We start from the raw sequence: 23,116 nt of genomic DNA on the forward strand, positions 1-23,116 counted from the left end.
GATACAATCGTTCCCAGATATTTAAAGTTTTCTACATTCGTCACCACATTATTCCCAATTACACAATCGATTTGGTTCTCCACGTTCATATTAATAATTTCAGTCTTTCCACAATTTATTACCAATCCCACTTTTTCTCCTTCCTCCACCAGACAATCAAGCACCCTCTGCATCTCGTAAATACTTCCACAAATCAGTACAATATCATCAGCATAGTCCAAATCCATCAGCTTTTTATTTTCTTTCCAGTTAATTCCTGCACCTGTTCTCCTTACAACCTTTTTCATAACATAATCCATAACCAAAATAAACAACAATGGCGAAAGAACTCCTTCTTGAATCACTCCTGATCTAACTTGAAATGGATCACTCAAAGAACCACCCACCATTACCTTACAAAGAGTACCTTCATGCAGGCTTCTAATAATATTTACAAACTTTTCTGGTATACCATAGAATCTCATAATTTTCAACAAAGCTCCACGTGAAACACTATCAAACGCCTTTTCAAAATCCACAAAACACATACTAAGTGGCATTTTCATCTCATTATCTTGTTGCATTAGATACCTTACAATAACAATCTGATCATTACAACCTCGACCCTTTCTAAATCCCGCTTGTTCTTCTCTTAAAATTTTATCAATTACTGGCTCTATTCTGTTCAACAAGATTTTGGAAAAGACTTTTGCAACTACAGGTGTCAAAGTTATCCCCCTCCAATTGCCACACACACTTAAATCTCCCTTTTTTTGGTATTTTTATAATCACTCCATTTTTCCACTCTTCTGGAATTCCACCATTATCCCAAGCCATATTAAAAAGTTTCAAAAGCACATTCATCAACTCGTCATTTTCCACCTTAAGCATTTCAGGGAATATTCCATCCTCTCCTGGGGCCTTAAAATTCTTTAACTCTTTTATAGATTTTGCTACCTCTTCCAAAGTTATATCCCCTGTTTCTATCTGCAAATCTCTCTCGGCTGGCAAAATGTCCTCTTCAGCTGGGATTGGTCTGTTTAGAACAGATTCAAAGTGCTCTTTCCACCTTCCTTTTATATCCAGATCTTTAGTCAACAAAATACCATTTCTATCTCGTACAGGTATTTCCTTCCTTCTCTTTTCAGTCCCAGTTAACTCCTTTATGGCCTGATACGCTGCTCTTGTGCTCTGACCGTCATTTTTACTTAATTTAATTTCTGTCTCTGTCGCCTTTTCATCATATAGTCTCCTCTTATCACGTCAAACGAGTTTTTTTACTTCAGAATGTAAACTCCAGTACTTTGCTCTAAGTACTTCAACTATCTGGCCATCAACATGTTGTTCTTCACTTCTTAACTTCGCCTCTTTCCTTTTCTGAATTGCATTCCATGTTTCATCTGACATCCACTTTTTTCTTCTCGCTTTTCCCTTTTTCTTAATAGTAACCTTAGCACTTTCATGCAAAACCTCTTTTACCTCTCTCCACATTTGATTAATATCATTGTCTTCAGATTCCATCAAAGTCTGCAGGACTAGAAACCTGTTCCTACATTCCCACCGAAACTTTTCCCTCGTGCTCTCATCACCTCTCAGCTCATCAAAATCATAATTATCACCTCCTGTACAATTACCATTAACGTTTCTCTTAAGTTTTATTTTAATCTTTGACACAACAAGTTGATGATCACTACCTATATCTGCCCCCCTCCTTACGTAAACATCTTGCAGATAACTCCTATGCCTTCTGCTAATTGCAATGTGGTCAATCTGGTTACAATATTTACCACATGGTGAAATCCAAGTAGTCTTATGTATTTTTCTATGCTCAAAGATAGTTCCACCAATTATAAGGTCATTTGCCAAACAAAAGCTTCCAAGTCGCACCCCATTTTCGTTCCTTATACCAACACCTTCCTTACCCATACAATCTTCAAAGCCATCCCTACTACTGCCAACAATGGCATTAAAATCACCATTGCAAACTAACGCATCATGTCTTGCCACTCTATTCACTACATCCTGCAAGTTCTCATAAAAGTCATCCTTAATTTCATCAGCACCTTCATTTGTCGGAGCGTACCCTACAACCATCCTGATATTACCATGGTCAGATTTAAAACGAGCATAAAGCAAGCGTTCATTAATTGGTGCAAATTCACATACTGCCTTACAAGCATCTCTACTCAGCAGTAAGCCTACTCCTTGGTAATGATTTCCATCACTCCTACCAGAAACCAACATAGTAATACTATCTTCCAAATTCATTTTATCAACTCCAAGCAACCTCGTTTCTGTAAGAGCACAAATATCCATCTTGTATTCCTTGAACACTGAAATAAGTTCTTCCATTTTACCATCCTGACTGAGAGTTCGAACATTCCAGTTTCCTATTCTTAAGGTTCTTTTTGGATATAAACTTATTTTTACACCGTGGGATTCTTAGCACCCCCTGCCCACTAAAGGGCTGCACGGAACTGAGGGCCATTGCTTCGTAACCAGAGTTCATCAAGATTTCTTAGGCAGAAAAATATTTTACCCTGGGGCCAGTGCCAGTGGCTCGCAGGAACCAGACAGTGGAGAGAGGAAATTAACTAAATGAAAGTAAAATGCAGAGGGTTAGGACAAAGTACAAGGGAAAGAGAGACAGCAAAAAGAATGTAGATAAAAGTGTCCCTTTTAGTCGCCTCTTGCGACAATCAGGGAATACTGGGGAAGTATTCTATCCCCCCTCCCCCAATAAATATATATATATATATATATATATATATATATATATATATATATATATATATATATATATATATATATATATAAAATAATCTGGTTGTTTTCAATGCATCAAAGATTCAGTTTTTGCACCTATGAACCCGGCAAAATCTTCAACAGGTATACCCACTAATGTGTAATAATATTCAGCTTAATCCTGCATCATAGTTGAACATGCATGGGGTTTCATGTACTCGTGACTTATCTTGGAAAGATCATATTACATCTCTTGTAAAATCTGCTTCAAAGAGATTGAGTGTGCCAAGCCAACTCCATTCCTTCTTTATCCCTTCACAATTCTTGACTCTATACACGGGTTTAATTCCCCCCTGTTTAGAGTACAACTCTCATGTGTGGGGAGATTCCCCACATACAGCTCTTCTCAATAGCGTGGAGTCAAAGGCTTTTCGTCTCATTAACTCTCCTCCTCTTACTGACTCCCTTCAACCTCTGTCTCTTCGTCGCACTGTTGCATCTTTATGTCTATTCTATCACTACTTCAATGGTCACTGCTCCTCTGAACTGTCTGCATGCATTCCTCCACCTCTACAACTTGCGCACAGCACCCGTCTAGCAGCAAACTCTTATCCCTTTTCTGTCCAACTCTCTAATGCAAGAGTTAACCGTTACTCCCAGTCCTTCATTTATGCAACAGGTCAACTCTGGAACTGTCTCCCTCTGTCTGTATTACCTGCTTCCTATGATCTCCAGTCTTTCAAACGCAATGTGTCCAGGCATCTCGAAATGATCGGATCTGAATTTGGCTCTCTCTTGTATTTTGTTTTTCTCTTGGAAGGAACAGTTTTGCGGGCTGGTTGCCTTTGGTTCCTTCTTCGTCACATAAAAAGTATATATATATATATATATATATATATATATATATATATATATATATATATATATATATATATATATATCATCATCATCATCATCATCCGGACCTCCTTTCCCACCCTAGGGAAGGGTGAGGAGTAACAATGTCCAGACAGCCCAAACTTACCCAATCCAATGGGCCACGATTCCATTCACTCATCATTCAAGCCCCCGCAATCCTGGCTCTGTCAGATACGCCAAAAAGATTCCTTAGTTTCACATAAACGTATCCGCCTGAGTCACTCCGGATGCTGCCACGTTAAAAAGGGATGCCAAAGCCCTGTCATGCCATTCTCCTCACAACATTCATCCAGCCAGCTCGATCTTTTGTCAGTTCCCTAGCCTCACTTAATTCCAAACCTCTCTTCCTCACACTCTCATCCACCATATCTCTCCATCTTCTTGGCCTACCTCACCTCCTCCCTCCTTCAAATTCGCTCAGATATATCTTTTTCCACCACTCTATTGTCATCCATTCTCTCCACATGCCCATACCATCTCAGTACACTTTCTTTGATTTGGTGTCCACTGACTTCCTCACTCCACATCTTTCACGAAACATTATTTCGTTTCCTATCCTCCCTCTGTACTCCACATACAATTCCTCAGCAGTCCCATCTCCACTGCTCTTACTCTTGACTTTTCATTTTCATGCCACACAATAGTCTCACATCCATATTTTAAAGTTGGCACAAACACTCCTTCATGTAAGCCTTGTGCAACTGCAGCACTCAAGCCTATGTTTCTTATCAAGGCCTTCATTGCACCAGCTACTTTTCTTCCTTGTGTAACTCTACTTTTAACTTCTTTTGCACATTTCTGTCTCTTTTCTATCATTGTACCCAGGTTCTTGAACTCTCTCACCAATTCCAGTCTCTCTCCATTTACCGTTGCATCACAATGGGAGTTACCTTCTCTCTCAATAACCATCACTTTACTCTTTTCTACATTTACTCTCAAGGCACACGCTCGCAGACATCAGCAAAACGCTGCACTAGCCTACCAAGTTCTTGTTCGGTACCTGCAAGCAGTACTGCATCATCAGCATATAACAAATTTGAGATATTCCATCCAATACTATTCCTTACCAGCGCTATCCCACTCTCCTTTACTAGCATTTTTACTTCTTTCATCTCCCCATCCATATATATATTGAACAACCATGGGGACATCACACAACCTTGTTGCACGCCCACACCAATCGTGAACCATTCACTTGGATGCCCATTAACCCTTACACATGCTTCACTACCATGATAAAAACTCTTGAGGCATCTGGCAGCTTACCATCTACACCGTACATGCGCAAAAAATTCCACAATCCTCCTCTGTCCACTTTGTCGTATGCTTTTTCCAGATCCATGAATGCCATAAACACGTTATGCTCCTTCTCACAAGCCTTCTCTGCTATCTGTCTCACTGCAAATTCTTGATCCACACATCTTCTGCCACTCCTAAACCCACCCTGTTCATCACTCGCTAGGACTTCTGATATCTCACTTACTTTATAATGATTCTTCCATATACCTTTCCTACCACACTCAATAAACATATGCCACGATAATTCTTGCACTCACTTCTCCCACTTTTATTTTTGTACAGGGATACAATCACAGCCTTTTTCCACTCTGAAGGCACAGTTTCACTCATCCATGCCTTCTTACATATCTCCAACAAGCACTTCATTCCTCTCTTTCCACTACACTTAAGCATCTCTGCATGCACCTCATCAACCCCAGCTGCTTTCCCATTTTTCAGCCGGTTCACTGCACTATTCAGCTGTGCGAGTGTCATGTCTCCTGGCACTGCATCCTTCTCTGCACATCCCCCAAACCAATCATGCTTACAGACGCTCTGCTCTCTCTATTCCCATTCATCAGGCTTTCAAAATATTCTCTCCATCTGGTCCTTATTTCATCTCCATGGGTTAATAATCTACCACATATATCCTTCACACCATCACATTCATTTATGCTTTCACTTCTACATTTCCGCACCTCTTTCCAGAATTACTTCCTATTTTAAGAATAGTTCGCAGTCTTTTTTCTTCCTAGATCATCATTTACCTTCTCCTTTTTCGTCTTCACTAGTCTCTGCATGTGCTTCTTGCTCTAAGTATAGTCAGTTCTTTTTTCAAGTGAACCCCAGTTTTGTAACCACTTTAGCCACTTCTTCCTCTTTTCCTCCACCGCTCTCTTAACCTCCTCATCCCACCATGCCGTACCTTTCTTTTTTGTTTTTACTCCTGCCACACCACACACTGCTTTAGCATTCCTAACTAAGCAATTCCTATATGAATTCCACAGGTTGTCCAGATCCATTTCATTCCAATTCACTGATTATTAACTCTTCCTCTACTTTCGTCCTGTAATCATCTCCCATTTCTTTGATCCTCAGCTTCTCAACGTTCAGTCTTTCTCCCTGACTGCTCCTTTCTATCCTGATCCCCGTCACTCCTCTCAGCTTGATCTTGCATACCAGTCATATGATTTAACAGACCTCCATATCGTCCTCTCACGGCCCTCGTATCAGCAACCATTCCCATCATCGACCTCTCTACGAGCACGTAATCAATCAGGCTTCTTTCAACACGATCACCGTTCCCTCTATACCATGTATATCTATGTGCATCTTTGTGTTTGAAATACGAATTACAAATGCACAACCTTCTCTCCTGACACATATCCTTTAGTCGCTTCCCATTATCATTTCCTCCGGGTACTCGATAACAACCCATTATTTCATCCTCAGGATCAGTGCCTACTCTTCCATTCATATCCCGCATTACGATCACTTTATACCTCCTGGGCATTTCTCCCACAACTTCATCCAACTCATCCCAGAACCTGACTTTCTCTCTCCCACTCCTGTCCTCACACTACTGTACAATCACTGCCACATTCATCTTCTCAGATTTGACCTTGACATACATACACCTCGAGCTGACACATTTGTAATCTCTCATTCCACTCTGTCACACCTCATTCATCAACAAAACTACTCCTTCCTTGCATCTTCCTCTCCCATTCATTCCCGATCTTACACATTTCACACCCTCCCACTCCTCCACTTTACACCCTTTCATCTTCGTTTCACACAATGCCATCAGGGCATATCTCGCACTCCTGAACACATTCGCTTCTACCCTCTTGCCGTCCTCATTCACACCTCTCACATTCCACATGGCCATGCGGGTCTGTCCATTTGTTTGGGGCCCTGGGCAGGTATTGGGCCCTCCGAGGCTCTTTGAAATGACTGCCGTGATTAAGTGATTTTGGATAGAGGAATCTGGGGGACACCTAACCCTGCCAGAAACCCCTGTTATATGGTTACCACCCAGCTTAGTAAATGGTTTCCTGGGTACAGGAAACTATTTGCCTTGTCACTCAGTGTAGATCATATGACATCTCTACAATGAGTGAGTGGATGATGGGCGTCCCCATCCACCACCATATATATATATATATATATATATATTTGTTAATCAGTGTTTCCTTCTATTTAAATTAACCAGAACTATGATTTCCTAAGCAATATTCTTTTCAATGTATCAAAACGATTAACCCAAATGAGTGCTACAGATCTGATTATTTGTGATCAAAGCAAAAATCAGGGGTAGGGGGGGTTTTCAAGAATACTCCCCCAGTATCCCTGCTTGTCGTAAAAGGCGACTAAAAGGGTTGGCGGAGGGTTAGTGCCCCTCCCCGGAAAACAACTAACTAAAAATAACAAACAAGATGCCTCGGACAAGGACTTGACCAAACGATGACGACCAAGGACCGGACAAAGAACATTGTAATTGGAACTTGGAATGTAAGAGGAGCGAATGATGACGTGAGAGACTGTCCAGGTGCTTGAGGATGCGAAAGTGGGTGTATGTGGAATAACTGAAAATGGAGAGGAGAAAGTGTGAGAGAATGGGAGTATGGATGGGGTATATGTGCAGGAGTAGGTGAGAATGAGAGGGTAAAGGAAGGAGTATGAATAGTTGTGAGTAAAAGATGGAAGAGGAGCATAAGACAGTATGGATCAGTTGGGTCAAGGATTGTGTGGGTAAAGTTGAAAGTTGGAATACAAATATGGGCGATTGTGTGTGTGTATGCGCCAATGCAAGATCGTGCTAGAAGAGTGAGAGAAGAGTTCTGGACAAATGTAGAAGTGTGCATGGAAAAGTTTGGAAGGAATGAGAGAGTGTTTTTGATTGGTGATATGAATGGTAAAGTTGGGATTGTGAAGGTGGATGGAATAGTTGGTGAGTGGGGTGTGCCTGCTGAGATAGATGAGAATGGGAATGCGTTAGTGGACATTTGTGCTGGGAGGGGGTTGGTGATAGCCAATACCCTCTTCAGGCATAAAATGATCCACAGGTATACATGGCGAGTGATGAGAAGGGTGGGTGGTGAACTGAATGAAAGGAAGGCTATGATTGATTATGTGTGTGTGGATGAAAGGATGCGAAGATGTATATTGGATGCAAGAGTTTATAGAGGTTGGGGGAGTGGACTTTCTGACCACTACTTGGTGGTGGCCAGAATTAAAGTTCAAGTAAGATGGAGGAATAGAAGAAGGGAAAGACGAGAGGAAGGAGTAGTTGCAAGGAGAGTGGAAAGGTTACAAGAGGATGAGAAAAAGGCAGAGTATAAGAGAGAAGTGGAGGAACGATTGGGCAAATATGAATAGGAGCAGATGGGGGACGTGGAAGGTGTGTGTAGAATATTTTCAGAAGAAATATGTGCAGCATGTGATGTGGTGTGTGGAAGGAAGAGAAGACAGAGGGGGGTGCAAGGAACAACGTGGTGGACTGAAGAGGTGAAACAGGCTGTGGCACAAAAGAAGAAAGCATACAATGAATGGATGAGAAATAGGGGCGTGGAAGAGGTTGGGAGGCGGAAGAGAGAGTTATATGTAGAAAGAAAGAGAGAGGTGAAAAGATTAGTAAGAGAGAATAAGAAGAGAGTGGATGAGGAATTTGGAAGGAATTTGAGTGTAAAGTGGAGGGACTGTAAGAAAATGTTCTGGAGAGAGGTGAAAAGAGTAAGACAGGGTGGAAGTGAAGTTAGCAGGGGAGTGAAAGATAAAAATGGTAGATTACTAGTGGAGAAGGGAGAAAAAGTGAGCAGATGGAGTTATTTAAGAGCAGCCTGTGGAGTCACATGGAGAGACAGGCTAACGAATGAGGATATAAAGGAGCGTTGTGGTGTGGATGTGGATGTGATAGGAAGCGTTATGAGGAACACACTGAGGTGGTTTGGCCATGTGGAGAGGATGGAGGGTGAAAGACTGACGAAGAGAGTGTATGTGCGTGAGGTGGAGGGGGGACGAGGGAGGGGGAGGCCGAGGATGAGATGGAGGGATGGGGTGGAGAGGTATATGAGAGAGGGGGGTGTGATTTGGGAGCAGGGGAGTTAAATGGCGGGGGACAGGGCGACTTGAAGGCGATTTGTTTGTGGCCACCCCAAACAGGATTGAGGCGTCTGTCAATATATATATATATATATATATATATATATATATATATATATATATATATATATATATATATATATATATATAATCATCATCATCAGTCATTTGAGTATCCACTGCAGGACCGGCAAATCCCGACCGAAGTCTGGACGATACAGCCAATGTATCTCAACCAAGTGGCTTAGGCTGTATGGTAGAGATTGTATTTAGGGTGAGAAGTGCTTGCAAGTGTTATTGTAGTTTTGCAGTGGCTTTGGATGCGTGTGTAGTCTGTGAACCAAGTGTAATCGGCCCGCGCTAGTCGACTGGGTGCAAGCATACTTTATAGTATGCGACACTGGTTCAACCACAGCATCCCTTGTGTCCTCCAGTGCAATAAATGGCCGGGTGAACACTCCCAAAGTTTATTACCCTCGCGGGGCGGGAACCCTGGTTCACCCGTGTACGAAACGCACACTCTACCACAGAGGCTCCAAATATATATATATATATATATATATATATATATATATATATATATATATATATATATATATATATATATATATATATATATATATATATATTTATATCTATATATATATATATATATATATTTATATATATATATATATATACATATATATATATCTATATAAATATATATATAAATATATTTATAAATATATATATATATATATATCTTGATAAATATATATAATTATATATATATATATATATATATATATATATATATATATATATATATATATATATATATATATATATATATAATATCACAGTTATCAACGAAGTAAATATAGAAAGTGATCATAGATTGGTGAGTTGCACAGCCAAATTCAATTTTAGAAGTTTAAGAAAGAAGATGATTACAGTTAAAAAGATATGCCCAAGAAAAGTAAACGAAAACGAAGCAGCCTTTCAGTTACAAATAAAGAACAGATTTCAGGCTCTAAGTAATGCTGAGTGTGGTATTCATGAGTTTAAAGACAGACTAACAAAAGTGATAAGAGAATCAGCTGAGGTAGTAGTGAAGGCTAATACAACCAAAGCCAAGAAATATTCAGAAAAGACACTCGACCTTATGAAAAAACGAAAAGAAATGAAAGTAAAAACAAAGAAAGATGAAGTAGAACGAGCGGAATTAAATAAGCTTATCGACAAGAGACAATGAGAAGAAAAACGAAAGAGAAACATGGATCAGATCAAAGAAACCATAAAAAACGGAAAAAGTCTGAAACAGGTTCGAAGTAAAATGGTATCAGGAAAGCAACAAATGACATCACTGAAAGGAAAAAACGGTGAAATCATTAAATGCAGAGATAAGATGGTGAAGAGAGCTGAAGAATTTGACAAAAAACTGTATGCATCAAAGACAGTAGAATGAATAGCTAACTTTTTAGTTGACACAAGTGAAATACCTGAGGTAAAACCAGAAGAAGCTAATATTTCTCTTAAAAACATGAAGAGAGGGAAGGCCCCGGGAGAAGATGGAATAGCAACAGATGTACTGTTGGATGCAGGAGTAGAAGTACAAAATAGGCTTGCTCATTTATGTACCCAATGTATAAAATTTCAGTAGAAAATTCCCAAAACATGTGATGCAATAGTTTTTTTACTCTACAAAAAAGGTGACTCAAAAGATCTTTGTAATTATCGACCCATTAGCTCATTATCAGTCATTTACAAATTCTTCACAAAAGTCCGTACGAACAGTATAACGACAAATTTGGAGGAAAACCAACCTCGTGAACAGGCAGGATTCCGAAGCGGGTATTCGACTACTGATCATCTATACACAATGAATCAGCTAGCTGAGAAAACTGCAGAATATAAAAAAAAACACTGTGCTTAGGTTCTGTTGTTTACAAAAAGGCTTTAGATTCAGTGGAGCACATAGCAATTATAAATTCATTGCGAGAACAAGGAGTAATGAGAACATTGTAAAACTGCTCGAAAACATATATAAAGAGGGAACTGCTACAGTTAAGCTAAATAAGGACTAGGAAAAAACTATAATTGAGATGAGCGTTGGTCAGGGAGATACAGTTTCACCAAAATTAGTTACAGTATGCCTAGAAAGTATTTTCAGAAAGTTAGACTGGGAAAACAAAGGAGAGAACAGAGATGGAGAAAAGCTAAACCACTTAATATTTGCAGATGACATTGTCCTAATCTCAGAAACAGCAGAGGCATTGCAAGAAATGTTAAATGACCTGAACAGAGAAAGTCTGAAAGTAGGGCTAGAGATGAACCGGAGTAAAACTAGTGTTTAATCCATAAACACCAATGAGCGTCATCAGAATAAGCGAAATTCTTGAAGAAGTTGAGGAGTACAATTACTTTGGGCAAATACAAAAATTAACGAAAGATCATGACAGCGAAATGGAAAGACGCATGCAAATTGGATGGAAAGCTTTCGGTAAGCATAGATACATTACGAAAAGTAGCTTGCCAGTTTGTATGAAATGAAAAGTATATAATGAATGTTTAATTCCAGCTATGACGTATGGTTGTGAGACCTGGAAACTGACAAAATTGATGGAAAATAAATAAATCCGTTCTCAGAGGGCAATGGAAAGGTCAGTGTGGGAATATCTTTAACAGACAGGAAAAGATCAACTTCTGTGAGAGAGCGGACTAAAGTCAAAGATATTATAGAAGTTATAAATGAACAGAAATGGAGGTGGGCAGGCCATACAGCAAGAATAAGGGATAATTGATGGAGCAAGAGGCTGACTGACTGGACACCAAAAGACTGTAAGCGTAGCAGAAAAAGGCCAGACAGGAGGAGAGATGAAATAGAGAAATTTGCAGGGAAAACGTGGCAAAGATTGGCTCATTCAAGGAATTCGTGGAAAAGGTTGGGGGAGGCCTTTGTTCTTCAGTGGACTTGTAATGGCTGATGAACATATATATATATATATATATATATATATATAGTATACAATATTTTTTTCTTTGAACAGTCAATTAAAAATAGCAGACAAGTTTATGTAATTAAGCATAATTTAAAGGCTTACTCTTTTAGTGTAACAAGGAAAGAACAGCTTCAGTGCCTGGTACATTTATAATTATTGAAGTTATATGGACTATGGAAGTGGTTCTTAGTATGTTACATGATACTTGAGTCTTGAGGTGCCAAGAGATTTGTAAATATTCAAAATTATATTGTTCTCCTTTCGAACACAGTAATATATATTTGTTATCACCTTTTGTCGGATTAATTTTGACATTTCCATGCTCCAACCAACTTACCTAAGATTATTATGCTCTCAAAGGCGAGGAAAATGCACACGGGACTCCCAGATGCATTATTGTTCTTTTTTTCCGTAAGGATCATTAGAAAAGTTACTTTTTCAGCCAAAATCATTTTCTTGCTTTATTTTTCGCAATTTTCACTACAATGAGTTGTCTAAATATTCTAATACATACCTTCATTGCCCTCAGAAAGCCCTTAAAAGTAGTTAATTTTCACAAATATTCCTGGGGGGGCTCAGAGCTCCCCCGCCAAGACCCTCCAGCTGCAGAGGCTCGCTTCGTTGACTTCCCACAACCTTTTCAAGAATCTATAGACATTTTTCTCCCGCTCCCCCTTGTGGACTCTCTGGTTACGCCCCTGGAGGGACTTCGTGTGGGTCTTTTTATAACAGGACCAGACACTGAGCACCTGTGTTCCTCAAAACATGCACAAGTTTTTCATTACTATTCAGTATCAGTATCATATCTAATGTATTTATTATCTGAGAAAAACATTTTGATTTTATTACAGGAAGTTTCACTGAAAAATTGTATTTTAGTTGGCGTCGGAAATATACATTTTGTTAATTATGTCCACTTCATAATCTGTTTCGATAAAACAGCCTGAGTTTAAATTCTGAGAAAAAACTTTATTTTGATACATTATCCCATGAGATGTAAACACATGAATAATACTGAAATCATTATCTCATAGTCTTGTTAATTCCTTGAACTCAAAAAATAAAAAATAAAATAAAATAAAAATCAGTACGTTACTTAAAAATGCATGGTACTGTACACCTAGCAATTGTTGTTTTCTTTTATAAGTTGTTTTACAAAAGAACAAATAACTACGCAGCGCTGATACATATCTATCTATATATATATATATATATATATATATATATATATATATATATATATATATATATATATATAATCAGCCGCTCGGGTGTTCATTGCATTGCCGGCCTATCCGAGCGAAGTCTGGACGATACAGCCAATGTATCTCAACCAAGTGGCTTAGGCTGTATGGTAGAGATTGTGTGTAGGGTGAGAAGTGCTTGTAAGTGTAATTGTAGTGTTGGAGTGGCTTTGGATGTGTGTGTAGTCTGTGAACCAAGTGTAATCGACCTGCGCAAGCCGACTGGGTGCAAGCATACTTTATAGTATGTGACACTGATTCAACCACAGCACCCCTTATGTCCGCCAAGCAGTACAGCGGCCAGAAGAAAGCTCCCAAAGCTTATTACTTTGGCGGGGCGCGAACCCTTGTTCGTCAGTGCACAAATACGCACACTTTATCACTGTACCACAGAGGATATATATATATATATATATATATATATATATATATATATATATATATATATATATATATATATATATATTCGGCCGCAAGAATTCAACAAATTGAATAATTTGCTGTGAGGTAAAAGCAGTTTCGGAGCACTTCCGTACATAAGTGAGAAGCGATGGAAAATGGGTAAATATAGTAACATAAAATATATGTCTTAATGTTTTTACTGAAAATGGTACTGAAATATATTATCCATTCTGTATTTTTTTTTTTTTTTTCAACTAATAAAGTCGAATTTTCTCACCTTTTTTTTTTTCTCATTCACAATCGTACAACTTTGAAAGTTAGAAACATTTATAATGATTCGAATGGTTTAATATCAGGGATACCCGCAGATAATAACAGTATTCAAGAAAAGAGAGAATTTTGAGGTGAAATTATGCCTTTTGTATCAATTTTGATCAGTTTGGGGTCTTAAAATTTTCTTCTTGTGTTATATACTCACAACGATAAATTCAAGGACGTTGTAGTTGAGTACCCCGATCTGTGTGGCCGAGAAAACCCATCAACCACAGGCAAGCAATCGCCCTTCAGGGCTGTAGAGCAGGCTGTGAAGCCTATGGCCAGAGTCGGACACATAAAAAAAAAAAAATGAATAGATGTTCCCTTTTGGTGGACAATGTCACGCCACAGCGAGGCGTGGGGAAAGGGGCTTCTCAGTACAGTGAATTCGTGCTTCCTTTCGGTGGACAACGTCTCGCCACAGCGATGGGCGGGGAAGCGTGTGTAAGTTTGGTTCCTGGGTGGATGCCTCTTTCGTCTCTACACCCAGTTAACAGGGGCAACATGGTAGGCTCCACACCATCCCGTTTTCTGGATATATGGTTATCACTCAGCATTGTAAATGGTTTCCTGAGTTACATGTAGCCATTATATTTGTCACTCCATGTACAGTCACCTGAAGTGGAAAGATGAGTAAAAAAGTGACAGGAAGGATGGGAGAATTAGGAAGTGATAAGGGTAGACAGAAAAAGATTGGTGAAGGCGATGGAAAACGTAGGAAGCACTACGTGAAGTGAGTGGGTGATGGTCTCCACTACTTATAACCCTCGAAATTTTTAACTGTTTTGTCCGAATAATGTATCTGAGACAGTGGCCAGCCGTCCTTTAAGGGTATGAGAGAAGGAATTTGTGACGGACTAGCTAAATTAGTCATCAATGATAGTAGCCAATCTTCACGGCTAATAGCTATTTATCTATCTATATACCTAGGCTGCTTCCCCCAAGGAAAGGGAGGTAGCCGAGATTGGACGACACACTCCCCACTTACTCATCCATTCAAACACATTCATTCGCATCTTAGCCCCAAGGGAAGAATGGACAGATCCTCACCGCACCACACCGCACAAGGGTCAACTGTGTAATGCAATCAGTGACATCCACAGCAGGGCCCGACAGCAGAGCTGGTTTACCCCTGCCACATCATAACATACCCATCCCCTTACCCTCACCTGACCTGACTAGCTGATCAGACCAAATGTGGAAGAATATCCCCTCAGGGCTGCGTCATCACTTATTCATTCACAATTTCTCTCCATTTATTTCTGTCACGCACAGCCACTCTTCCTTGCTCAACAGACATCCCTCTCGCATCCAGTGCTCTCTTCACACTGTCCATCCACCCTATTCGTGGTCTTCCTCTCAGCCTTACACCTCTCACATCAGATCTAGTTATCTTTTTTACCAATCGCTCATTATCCATTCTCTCCATATGCCCAAACCATCGCAACACCCTCTGCTCAACTCTACCAGCCATCTCCTGAACAACTCCAGTTCTCCTTTGCACTTCATCATTTCGCACTCGATCCATACGCGTCACTCCACACATACTCCTCAGACACCTCATCTCCATTACATTCAAACTTTTCCTCTCTGCTACACCCATATTCCATGTTTCAGCCCCATATAACGCAGTCGGTACCACAACACCCTCATACAACCTTCTCTTTACATCCATTACAAGCGAACGACATCTAAACACTTTTTCATTCCTCCCAGCACCTTTCCTACTTCATTTATTCTAAACTTCACTTCTGCATCTATTCTTCTATCCACAGCAACATGTGACCCTAGATATTTAAAACACTCTACCTCCTCAAGCAACTCGCCATTCAAAGCCATATTCATCCCCCTACCATCTACCAACCTCGTACACTTCATCACTTTACTCTTATTCTCATTTACTTTCAATTTTCTCCTTTCACACACCCTTCCAAACTCCTCTATCAACTGTCTCAATCTCTCCTCTGAATCAGCCACCAGTGCAGTATCATCTGCAAACAGCAGCTGCTTCAGATTCCACTCTCCACCATCAACATTCACCAGACTCAGACCTCCACCTAAAACTCTTGCATTCACCTCCCTTACAACACCATCCATGTAAATATTAAACAACCAAGGCGACATCACACATCCCTGTCGCAGCCCCACTCTCGCAGGAAACCAGTCACTCACAGCATTTTCCACTCTTACACACGCTCTACTATTTACATAAAAACTTTTGATCCCTTTTAGTAACCTACCATCAATTCCATACAATCTTAAAACAATCCACAAAGCCTCCCTATCAATTCTATCATACGCTTTCTCTAAATCCATGAATGCCCAAAACACATCCTCGCCTTTCGCTAAATACTTTTCACACACTTGTCTCACAGCAAACACCTGATCCACGCATCCCCTCCCTCTCCTAAAGCCACACTGCTCTTCACCAATCACTCTCTCTGTACCCTCTCTAACTCTCATAATTAACACTCTACCATAAACCTTACCTACAACACTCAACAGACTTATACCTCTAAAGCTAGTACATTCATACTTATAACCCATGCCTTTATACAACGGGACCACACAAGCACTTGCCCAGTCAATTGGCACCATACCTTTCACAAAGCACACATTCAGCAATCTTACTAACCAGTCAACAATGGTCACTCCACCACCTATCAGGCATTCCACAGCACACTCACCCATACCTGCAGCTTTCCCTGTTTTCATCTCCTTTACTGCCTTCTCCACTTCCTTCTTCGTGATCAAAGAATCATTCAACTCTCCCAACACATTTATTCCTTGCACCCTTCCATCTGCTATAATCTCAGCCACCCTTTCCTCCTCTACATTTAACAATCTTTCAAAATACTCTGCCCATCTTTTCCTTACTGCATCCATCTCAATTATCATCCTTCCATCCTCTGCTTTTACTCGTTCTTCCTTCCCAGACTCTCCCTTTCGCACCCTTTTCACCTCCTTCCAAAACATTTTCTTATTCTGTTGAAAATTCTCTGTAAGCCGCCTACCCCACCTCTCATCTGCTGCCACTTTAGCATCACGCACAGCCTTTCTCGCCCTATTCCTCTTTTCCTTATACCTTTCATATGACATCTCATCCTTCCTCTGCAACCACACTTCATATGCACGTCTCTTCTCAGCCACAGCCATACTTACTTCCCTCGCACCACCATTCACTTCCTCTTCTTACACCACCACCCACACGTCTCACACCACACACCTCTTCTGCATGCCCCACCACAGCACTCTTAAACAACTGTCATTCCTCCTCTACACTGCCATTTTCCTGATCTTTCAGTGCGTTCCACTCATCTTTCAATTTCTCCTGATACTCTATCTTTTCTCTCTTTTATCCAACTCACTCACTTTCAAAACCTCCCTGCCACACCTAGCCCTCCTAGCTCTCACCCATCTCTTACCTACTCTTAACTTTCCCTCCACCAGGTAGTGGTCAGACATACCTCCACCCTCCCCTCTCAGAACTCTCACATCCAACAATCTTCTTATTACATTCCTAGACACAACCACATAGTCCATCAAAGCTCTATCAACAACCCTTCCACCCTCCTGTCTCACCCATGTATGCTTATAAATATCTTTCTTCTCAGACAGTGTATTTCCAATCACCATCTCTCGCTCAACACACATCGCTATCATTCGTTCCCCATTTTCATTTCTTCCAGGCACACCATGCATACCAACTACACCTTCAATTGCTACATTTCCCACTCTAGCATTCAGATCTCCCATCATTACCACATTCACATTCGCTCCAAAACTCTGCAGACACTCATCAACATCATTCCAGAAAGACTCCCTCTCTTCTTGATCCCTTTCACTACCAGGCCCATATGCACTCACAAACACCCACAACTCACGTTCAAATTTCGCTTTCATCCACATCAGTCTCGATGACTCCTCCTTCCATTCAATCACACACTGCTGTACTTCCGGACTCACTAACAAGGCCACACCTTCTCTTGCCATTCCTCTATCAACACCTGACAATCTTCCATTCACACTTCCAAACAGAGACTCACCCTTCCCTTTCATCTTCGTTTCACTCAAAGCTAACACATCCAACTTTCTTCTCACAAACATTCTTCCAATCTCCTCCCTTTTAGCCTTAATTGTACTACATCCACGAACATTCATAGACCCAATCTTCAGGGTACGGGGATAACTCCATCCCCCATCCCTTTCTCTGGCCTGTCTCTTTTTAGGAACTAAAAAACAGAGGAGGGGTCCCTAGTACCCTCACCCCGCCTCTTTTAGTTGCCTTTTACGACACGCAGGGAATACGGCGGCAGTATTCTTCCTAACACAACCTGGCCGCAGAGTAGTAGTACCACCCCATAGTCCGGCCAGATTGTGTCCCCCCCGCCACAGGGGGGGACTAATAGCAGTTAAATATAATCCTGAACATTTTTTTACTGACTTGTAAAAATTTTTGCTCTTGCGTGAAATGTCTGGCAGCTGTAAGAGTGAAGACAAAAGTGTAAACAAATGATCCTATAAGCAGTCTAACTTTTGGAGGGTGTGTGAATACGATCCAAGTACGAAAACCCTGTCATCAGATACTTTTCATTAATGCAATGGTGGCACTTGCCTTTCACAAAAATAAGTTTATGGGCAGTAATAAAATAAAATGCGCTAAAGTTCGTTTCCGTGTGTGTGTGTGTGTGTGTGTGTTATAAGGGCTGAGGAAAAAGAGTAATAAGGTTGGGGAATGGGGGAAAGGGTCTGGTATACGGCAAACCAATAATTCCGTAGTAGCTAACCTTTTCCTCCCTACACGTTCATTGCCTTTCACCGATGATCCTCCAACAGCCAATCACCAATAGTAGCCTGAGTGTCGTCATGAAGGGGGCGGAGTTTACTAAGCTTATATACGGTAAAGGTAGGAGGTTTATTTCAGCAGACAATTCAGGCACCTGCTTGGCTGTTGGAAAAATACTCCTGTATCTGCTGTGAGTATAGCACACACAAATATTGGTACACTGGCACATTCTGACACACGGCCTGCTGCCTGTAAGATATTTTCCTTCGCTTATATAATTGTTTGGCGAAAGTCTGAATAAAACAGTAAAGCAAGTATCGGGCCACGAAAGAATCACGGATGAGCTTAATATACTCGTTGGGAAAAGCTACTACAACTTTCAGCGCTTACCAAAGTAAAATCGTCTAACATCAGATAGACTGAGTCTTACTGGTGCTTCATCATGCAGGGGTTCAAGTAAGACAGTGTTGGAAAAGGCAGAGTTTTAAGTTGCTCAGAGTTAGCAGGCACATAGGAACTTTAGAAACAATATTGCTCAAATTTTGACCGAATCTCCAGGTAGGGACACTTTTTGTTGGCTTCTTTGTTGTTACCAGCCGCGAAGCGAAGCTGGTATTGTTTTCAGTTTCTGTGTGTGTGTGTGTGTGTGTGTGTGTGTGTGTGTGTGTGTGTGTGTGTGTTTTAGCACGATAACTTTGCAACCGCTCAAGATATCATCACAAAATTTTACAGATGTGTAATAGGAAAAAAAGCGATAACGAGATCGAAATTGGTGAAAGTAAGTCAAGGTCTGTCGGTCTACTACCACGATAACTTCATAACCGTTCAAGATATCACAAGATTTTACATTTGTGTAGTAGGGTTGAAAAACTCCTACGAGTATTGTTTTCAGGTTGTTTTTCTGTGTGTCTGTGTATCTCTTAGCATGATAACTTTGCAGCCACTCATCATCACAAAATTTTACAGGTGTATAGTAGGGAAGAAAATCTCCTGTGAGTTCGAAATTAGTGAAAGTATGTCAAGGTCTGTGTGTCTGTTATCATGATAACTTCGCAACCGCTCAAGATATGATCACAAAATTTTACAGATGTCTTGAAGGGATGAATATCTACGAGTTCGAAATTGGGGAAAGAAGGTCAAGGTCAAGGTCATATTCCGAGCCGCGCTATGCAAGTATCGGCTCTTGGCTGGTGTGATTCCCCGCTTGGTGGGCCTCTAGTTGATGATTTTTTTTGCTTTAGTTTATTTTTGCTCCCTCCAGACGAACTTAAGTTTGGCATTCTCAAGTTTCTTCTTTCTCTTTTCTTTTTGGAAAGAACATCTCGCGGATTTTCAGTCTTTTATTATTTTTTCCTTGCATACAGTATAAAAATAGAGGTCTTCCGTACCAAAACATTTCCCCACTAACCTTTCCTGTACAATGATTTTTTTTCCACGTTTATTATTGCTACCTCCGGACGATTTAATTTGCCTTTGAAAAAGTCTCTCTTCATGAAGGACTTTAAAGCAATCTTCATTCACACTTTCAGTATTTTGATGCCTTATCTCTCACAATTTTCAGTCGATCTCACTGTACCCAATCGTTTAATGACGGCAGAAATGTAAAGTATTATATTCTTTGTACTTTCAGACGACTTTACTCTACATATTTCAAATGTTCTTACTTTAGGAATAACCACTACTTCTCTAAGGCCTAAAATAAAGTCCATGAAACTTCAAGCGAATTGTAAATGCTGATCATTACATTTTTGCTACCACCAGACGTCTCTATTCAGCTTAGGAGTGACCATCGTATCTAAAGGTTAAGGAGGGACCCACGTATTGAAGGGAAGAGGATCCGTTTTGAATATACATAAAATTTCCCTGATATATCTTACATTCTGTTATTGTTACCATTGGACGATTTTATTCAATTCAAGAATGGAACAGAATGAGTTAGTTATAGCTCTCATTAATCCTTCACTGTTAGGGGATCTGTCCTAAAAAGCTTAAAGTCATCTGCTGATAGAATATTTTTAAGCCACTTAACTAAAGGGCATAAGAGTTGGTTTTGAGTCTGCATTTGCTTGATAATTGTCTGATTAGCAGAATCGTACTCTGAGAACATAAGCCAAAACTGGAGGAGTCGGTGGTGTATTGGTTAGCACATCCATCTCGCACACGGATTTACTTGATTTTGGGGCCGGTAAGACTGGTGATGACAGTATGTTTCCCTTGACCCTATACACCTACCAGTGGCATCTGGCATCTGAATGTAAATCTGACTATTACGGATCGTGTTGTAGGCAAAATCAGGACTAAGCAAAGACTGATTATTTACTTTAAATTAATGGCCGCCATACAGTCGATAGCCATATTAATGGAAGTGGCAGATACATCTACAAAAAATGTGTTACATTAAAACGACCCTTTTTTCTTAAAGGGTAACTACTACTTCAGCTACCAAAAGCCGTTTCGCTTTTGTTATTTTATACCAGCGAAGAAATAGCTTTATTTATGCATTGTTCAGGTTTCCACATCTGATCTTGTGCATTACCCTACATGCCATTATATTTTCAGAACTCTCTGTGAGAATCAATGGAAATGGAATGTAGTTCTATGATTTCACAGCAGTAATGACCTATGGGTATACTGCAATACATGTATTCCGGTATTACTGTTCATGGGTATAAAGAAGAAAAAAAATAACCAATATAGTACCTGCGACACAAAAAGGAGACTAAAAGGGGTGGGTCTGCACTGATGTAACTCTGATTTCTAGTAGGCCTACTGCCGTGGGGGAGTAGTGACCAAGCCGCCCAGCATTTTATTGTTCCAAGCAGAACTGTGCCACACCTATCATGACACAGGAGTTGGTGACTTGTACCAGGGAATAGTTACTTTTCTGATTCAGGGCCCCAAAGACAGCCTTGATCTTGATCGCATTTCATAAGAATATGTAACATTAGCATGGACATGGATGTCCTGCAATATATATATTGCAGAGAATTAGTGTACCCAGTGATTTCAAGAAATCCCCATGGATTTCGTAAAATGTGCTTATATTAGGATGGGTTAATTAAGGTTAGGCTAATCTAGGCTGCAGTTAGGTTAGACTGGGATAATCTAGGTTAAGTTTAGGTTAGGTTGGGATAGGTTATGTTAGGTTGATTTATATGAATGCTAAGTTATGTTAAGCGTTCATATAAATTAACCTAACCTTACCTGAACTAACTAGGCTAGCCTAACCTAACCAAAACTTAACCTAGATTATCGCAGCCTAACCTAACCGCAGCCTAATTCCCTAATTTTAGCTGAGTTCACAAATTACTTAGGAATTTCATGAAATAACTGGTTACACATAATTACTGTATCACACACACACACACACACACACACACACACGTGTGTGAGTGTGTATAATTAGTGGTAGGTGGGGGCGCTCATCATCCACTCACTCGATGTAGTGCTGCTCTCGGGTGTCTGCCCTTTCCTCCCCTCCATCCTTCTTTCCTTCCATCCTCATCTTTCTCTCTTTCCTTCATTCTTTCTTCGTCATTCTGCCTACGGTTAACTTTACACTCCCTCTTCTGTCTTTCCTTCCTTCATTCTTTCCTCTTCCTTCTGCCTGTGGGTGACTCTACACTGAGTGACAAGCCAAATGGTTTCCTGTACACCAGGAAATCATATACTAAGCTGGGTGGTAACCATATAACCAAATTTTAGAGCCTGGTGGTTTAGTGAGTAATTACGGAGCTCCAATCGGACTGAGCCGGTGAAGATTTATAACCAAGAGATGGTTGGGGTTTATTGCTCACTTAATGCCACTCAGGGATGAGTGAGGCTGGTCACTCTCATCTTAAATGTCATGACCAACTTGCCTAGCCCCGGGCTTCTACACTCCTTTTGGGGAAACGTAGGATTGGATGATGAATAAGAGAGAGAGAGAGAGAGAGAGAGAGAGACATACATACATACATACATATATAGATAGATAGATAGATATAGATACATACATACATACATCAATACATACATAGAGAGAGAGAGAGAGAGAGAGAGAGAGAGAGACAGTATATATATTGTCATTGTGGATGCCAGCAAATGAGGTGGGTCGAGCCTCTCACTCCCATTCTTGATCTGCCTCTGCTGAAGATAATTAGAATAAACAGGGAAATTGTAAAACACTAGTGCCGAGCCAAACAGAACATGGTACTTGGTAAATCACAGAAAAAATGAGAAAAATGTAAAAACAACAAACCAGAGTGGTCTTTCCGTTAACGCTTTTATAATTGTATTGTAGATTATGACAGACTGATCATTTTTAATGCAGAAAAAAAATTAATACATGATTTACCGTAATCCCGGCCTCGGGAGTACAG

Source organism: Coenobita brevimanus, chromosome 56 (assembly GCF_032717465.1).
Source record: "Coenobita brevimanus isolate Jiangsu-jjx chromosome 56, ASM3271746v2, whole genome shotgun sequence".
Classification (NCBI taxonomy): domain Eukaryota; kingdom Metazoa; phylum Arthropoda; class Malacostraca; order Decapoda; family Coenobitidae; genus Coenobita; species Coenobita brevimanus.